Genomic DNA, 6,772 nt, shown 5'->3' on the forward strand with positions numbered 1-6,772 from the left:
GTGTGGGGAGGTCGGTCAGTACCTGACTTCCGGAGGTAATTTCTTTTCTGTACACCAATAAATTAGGATTTTTAGTTAGATTTTTTTTATAGAATAGGATAAATTGTATAGTAATAGGTTAGTTGCATGCATGCTCTACTTGATTGAAAAGACAATAAGTTTCTTCTAAGACTCTATCTTTGGAACAAAATTTCACTAATTTTAAAAAAAATTTTTTTTTTATGATAAATCTGCTTGAAGTTGTATTTGGAACATGATTTTTGAGCTAAAGAACACATAACCTGTGAGATTTGAGCCTTTATGAATGGTTACATTATTTAACCATAATTATTTTATTCTTGTGTGTTTACCTCTCTATGATTGTAATCTATATTTTGTTTCATCTTATATGTCCAATATTTATTATATTTATATGCTTGCATATGATTGAGGCCATTATTTGTTTAGCTTACTTATCCAAATTAAGCCTACCCTTTTAACTACCTTTGTTAACCACTTTGAGTCTTTAAATCCCATTTGTTCTATATTTTACCACATTACTAGCCTTAAGCGGAAAAACAATTATACATCCCAATTTGAATCTTTGGTTAGCTTAAGATAGAAGTGTGTGTGTTATTTAAGTATGGGAAATTGTGGAAACAAAAGAATAATAAGGGAATGAGGATAATATACTGGGAATTTGGATACCTACTCATGTGAAACTATAAGAATAAAAAATCTATGTGCATTGATAAGCTATGTTTATTCTTATGTTTCTATGTTTAAAAAAAATCCAAAAATATCTAATAAATAAATAAGGGGACAAAATTACCCCAATTTAAGAATTCAAAAGTCAATGCATGTATGATAAAAATTAAAATAAGAGTTGAAACATGAGTATGGAAAGTGAAAGGAAATTTCTGGGTAGCTAGGTGTGAATTCTAAAGTTATATAGAGTATGTATATAGGTTATGTTAAAGCTTGGGTTAATTAAAGATTCAAATTATAAGCTTACTTAGCCATATATGCATCCTTACCCTTACCTTGGCCCCGTTACAACCTTGAAAAGACCTCATGATGTTTGCATTGGTATGTTAAATGTTGTTGATTGGTTAGGAGAAGAACAAAAATTAGAAAGCATGATTAGAGAAGGATAGAGTGATTACCCTATACACTAGAGAGACTAGAGTGTACATACACCATCAGTGAGGGTTCCATGCTTGAATTTCTATGTTCCTTGCTTTCATGAGCTATCTTCTTGCATTTTTACCTGCTCTTACTTTATGAGAATTGAATTAGTGGAATTTGAATTATAATTGTTTTGAAGAATTTATTTACTATTGATCAAGTGGACAAGAATCATGTAGTTGCATTCATATATATAGTTGGCATTGCATTGTATTTCATAGGTTTTACATGTTCTTACTCATTTATTTTATCTCCTTCAATTAAGCATGAGGACATGCTAATGTTTAAGTGTGGGGAGGTTGATAAACCACTATTTCATGGTCTATATTGTGTTTTATTTATGTGGTTTTATCATGATCTTTGCCCACTTATTCATTAAATAAGCATGCATTTATATTTCCTTCCTAAAGATGTTTTATGGTTGAAAACTTGCTTCCTAGAGACTTTTAATTATGTATTTTATTTCTCCCTTATTCCATTCGATGCCGTGATCTGTGTGTTAAGTGTTTCAGGCTTTATAGGGCATGAATGAGTTGGAGATTGGAAGGGAAGCCTGCAAAAATGGAAAGACACACAAAAAATTGAGGAGATGACCAGCGAGAAGCGACGCGGCCGCATGGACGACGCGACCGCGTGGCAAAGCAGAAACGCGAATGACGCGTCCGCATGAGCGACGCGGCCGCGTGACGTGCGCGATCTGCATAATCTGCAGAATTCGCTGGGGGAGATTTTGGGCCCTATTTTGACTCAGTTTTCGGCCCAGAACAGCAGACTAGAGCCAAAGAACATGCAGAAACCAAGAACAACATTCATTCCGCATAGTTTTAGTTTTTAGATCTAGTTTTACTCCTCCTCTAGGTTTTCTCTCTACACATTCATAGTTTTTAGGATAGGTTATTTTCATTGTTTTTTGCATTGGGATATTGAGAAGGGTTATTTACCTCATCAAGACTTCGACATTCTAGTTCGTTCTCTTCATTTGTCTCTTACTCTTCCATATTTCTTAATTTTATTTGATTTTACGATTGGATTATTTTAGCTTTTATAAATATAAGAATTACTTTTGCTTTTAATTAATCTTTTCATCATTACTTATCATGTCTTTCTTTAATTCCTACGTTGATGTTATGAATTTTACATTTACAATGAGTGAGTAGTTCCCTAACTTGATGGGGAGTTGATTGAAAGGAACCCTTGAGCGGAATGTTCAAGAGAAAGGTTGTAATTGAGTTTATTGTTGGCTTGCTCTCTAGTTCCTAACACCAATCCTCCCAAGAGTGGATTGGAAATTGTGGATAGAACAGCATTCCAACTTGTTTGACCTCCCCTTACTTAGTAAAGGATAACTAAACGTAATAATTCTCAATTGTCAATTAATCTTGAGAGTATTCCATCAAGAATAGGGCTTCCATGTAATCAACTCCCAGTCAAGGTTTTTATTTAAATTTATATAAATTCTCCAATTTAATTTTCTGCCATTCAATCAAACATTTTTTGAAAACATTCTGATTAATAAAATAGCACCCTTTCCTGCAACTCGTTGGGAGACGACCTGGGACTCATACTCCCAGTATTTTAATTTTATTTTCTATGACACCCTTCTAAATTGATAAGGCGGATTTTTGGTGAGTTAAGAACTATACTTGCAACGTATATATTTTAACAATTTTTAATTCGCTAATTTCTGCCCGCATCAAGGTGGATAACTAAATGCTCCATCACATCAAAGAAAGCTGGCAGAAAAATTTTTTCCAGCTTACAAATCGTTTCAATAATGGAAATCTCTACCTTCTCCACAGCATCAGAGCGTATTTCAGTAGCACAAATTTGTTTAAAGAACAAGCTGAGCTCTGTTAGCACTCCCTATATGGATTTTGGCAACACGTCTCGAAAGGCCAATGGAATTAGTCTTTCCATGAAAACATGGCTGTCGTGACTCTTCATTCCGTATATCTTCCCACCGGCTAGATTAACACATCGTGAAATATTTGATGCATAACCATCAGGAAATTTTAATTGCTTTATCCACTCGCATACTGTCCTCCTTTGTTGAGAATCTAAGACATATGTTGCTTTTGGTTTTTTGCACTTTCCATTCTCAAATACCTACTCCAAGTTAGGACATTTGCATATTATCTTCAAATCTTCTCTTGCATTTGCGTTGTCTTTTGTCTTGCCCTTTACGTCCATAACAGTGTTAAAGATGTTGTCAAAAATATTTTTTTTCAATGTGCATAATGTCTAAATTGTGTCTTATCAAATTAGTTGACCAATAAGGCAACTCCCAAAATATGCTTTTTCTCACCCAATTATGAATGGTACCAAAGTCACCCTTTTTTCCTCTCGGATTAGCCCCTAAGTTAACTTCTTCGAGTTTGTCTAACTCATTTAAGATTTCAATTCCACTCATTCATTTCGGTGGAAAAGAGTTTTCCACGGTTGACTTTTTAGAAAAGTACCGATCACGACGAAATGCATGACCAACAGGCAAGTACTGTCGATGACAATCAAACCAACAGGGTTTAGCGCCGTGTTGTAGTCAAAATGATTTAGTGTTCTTCATGCAAATCGGACAAGAAAGACGACCGTGTGTGCTCCAACCAGACAACATTCCATAAGCTGGAAAATCGCTTATAGTCCACAATAATGCTGCCTTCATGTTAAAATTTTTCTTTTCCCATGCATCATAAGTAGTAACACCATTGTCCCACAAAACCTTTAACTCATCAATCAGTGGTCTAAGATAAACATCTAATTTTTTTCCCGGAGACTTCGGTCCAGGGATCAAAAGACTAAGGAATATGTACTCTCTTCTCATGCACATACTTGGAGGAAGATTGTAAGGTGTGACAAACACAGGCCAACATGAGTATGGAGTCTTCGAGCCAGAAAATGGATTAAAACCATCAGTGCAAAGTCCAAGCCTAACATTTCTAGACTCTTGGGCAAATAGTTCATGGGTGGCATCAAATTTTTTCCAAGCATCAGCATCAGCCGGATGTGTGATCACCGATTCATCTTGGCGTACTCCATACACATGCCACTTCATATATTGCGCAGTAGTTTTAGACATAAACAAACGTTGAAGCCTTGGAGTAATAGAAAAATATCTCAAGATTGAGTATGGCACATCCCTACTACTATTACCTGTATCCCCTGCCTTTGGCTTAAATCGTGGATGTCCACATATTGTGCAGGCTACATAACTAATCTTGTCACTTGTTTCTTTATAATATAGCATGCAGTGATTAGGACAAGCATCAATTTTCTCATATCCTAATCCCAATTCTTGAATCATTGTCTTTGACCGGCAGAAATCTTCTGGCAACTTCTTTGATTCTGGGAGCATGCTCTTGATTATGGCAACCATTCGATTATAACAGCTGATGAGCGGATAATTTATACGCTTTTTGGCATTGTTTTTAGTATGTTCTTAGTAGAATCTAGTTACTTTTAGGGATGTTTTCATTAGTTTTTATGTTAAATTCACATTTCTGGACTTTACTATGAGTTTGTGTATTTTTCTGTGATTTCAGCTATTTTCTGGCTGAAATTGAGGGACTTGAGCAAAAATCAGATTCAGAGGTTGAAGAAGGACTGCTGATGCTGTTGGATTCTGACCTCCCTGCACTCAAAGTGGATTTTCTGGAGCTACAGAACTCAAAATGGCGCGCTTCCAATTGCGTTGGAAAGTAGACATCCAGGGCTTTCCATCAATGTATAATAGTCCATACTTGAAACAAGTTTAGACGACGTAAAAGGGCATTGAACGCCAGTTCTACGCTACTGTCTGGAGTTAAATGCCAGAAACAAGTCACAAACCAGAGTTGAATGCCAGAAATACGTTACAACCTGGCGTTCAACTCCAGAAAGAGCCTCTGCACGTGTAACATTCAAGTTCAGCCCAAGCACACACCAAGTGGGCCCCGGAAGTGGATTTATGCATTAATTACTTACTTCTGTAAACCCTAGTAGCTAGTTTATTATAAATAAGACTTTTTACTATTGTATTAGAGTATTATCTTTGGAACATCTTTGAACATCTTTGGATGCATGGTTCTTAGATCATGGGGGCTTGCCATTCAGCCATGCCTGGACCTTTCACTTATGTATTTTCAATGGTAGAGTTTCTACACTCCATAGATTAAGGTGTGGAGCTCTGCTGTTCCTCAAAGATTAATGCAAAGTACTACTGTTTTTCTATTCAATTCAACTTATTCCGCTTCTAAGATATTCATTCGCACTTCAACCTGAATGTGATGAACATGACAATCATCATCATTCCCTACGAACGTGTGCCTGACAACCACTTCCGTTCTACCTTAGATTGAATGAGTATCTCTTGGATCTCTTAATCAGAATCTTCGTGGTATAAGCTAGATTGATGGCGACATTCATGAGAATCCGGAAAGTCTAAACCTTGTCTGTGGTATTCAGAGTAGGACTCTGTGATTGAATGACTGTGACGAGCTTCAAACTCGCGAGTGCTGGGCGTAGTGACAGACGCAAAAGGAGGGTGAATCCTATTCCAGCATGATCGAGAACCTCAGATGATTAGCCGTGCTGTGACAGAGCATTTGGACCATTTTCACAAGAGGATGGGATGTAGCCATTGACAACGGTGATGCCCTTACATAAAGCCAGCCATGGAAAGGAGTAAGACTGATTGGATGAAGACAGCGGGAAAGCAGAGATTCAGAGGAACGAAAGCATCTCTATACGCTTATCTGAAATTCTCACCAAGGATTTACAGAAGTATTTCTATCCCTATTTTATGTTTACTTATTTTATTATTAATATTCGAAAACTCCATAACCTTTTGATATCCGCCTGACTGAGATTTACAAGATGACCATAGCTTGCTTCATACCAACAATCTCCGTGGGATCGACCCTTACTCGCGTAAGGTTTATTACTTGGACGACCCAGTGCACTTGCTGGTTAGTTGTGCGAAGTTGTGATAAAAAGTTGAGATTACAATTGAGCGTACCATGTTGATGGCGCCATTGATGATCACAATTTCATGCACCAACAGCTCTCACTCATGTTGAATTCTGACTTCAAGTTAACTAGCTGGGTTACAGCTGACAATATTGTATGCTTGGTGCAGCCATCCCACAAAGGTTCGTCAGCACTCCTCAGCAACTTATAAAACTTCAACGCGGATGGATTTGGATCCTCTTCTAAACCTTCCACTACGTTTAAGTTATCACCTGCAGCATCAATAACCATGTCTACATATGGATTTGTATTCTCCTCTTCATGTTCTTGGGTAACATTTGTTGCGTCCTGTTCAACCCATCTTTCCTCACCATGAGCAGTCCAGTTTATATAACCCTCCATAAACCCACGATCACACAAATGCTTTTTGACCCAGAATATTTCATCCCTAAGCCTGTTCTTACATTTTGTGCATGGACAAAGAATGCAACCTAAACTATCAATGACTGTCGGATTTCTTTCTACAAAATCTATGAATTCCATAACACCTTTCTTAAATTCCTCGCTTAGATGACCAGTGCAATCTTGCCTTCGTGACATCCAACTTCTATTGGGCGCCATGATTATCTGGACTAAGGTTTCATTTTAGTTGTAATACCAATGT

At 37.0% G+C, this 6,772-nt stretch overlaps 1 pseudogene; it reads right to left on the minus strand.

The window, feature by feature from the left end:
* Window positions 1-3,577: 3,577 nt before the first annotated feature.
* On the minus strand, window positions 3,578-4,537 carry LOC148568453 (uncharacterized; annotated as a pseudogene).
* Window positions 4,538-6,772: the final 2,235 nt, after the last annotated feature.

Source organism: Arachis ipaensis, chromosome B4 (assembly GCF_059453495.1).
Source record: "Arachis ipaensis isolate K30076 ecotype BB chromosome B4, ASM5945349v1, whole genome shotgun sequence".
NCBI lineage: Eukaryota > Viridiplantae > Streptophyta > Magnoliopsida > Fabales > Fabaceae > Arachis > Arachis ipaensis.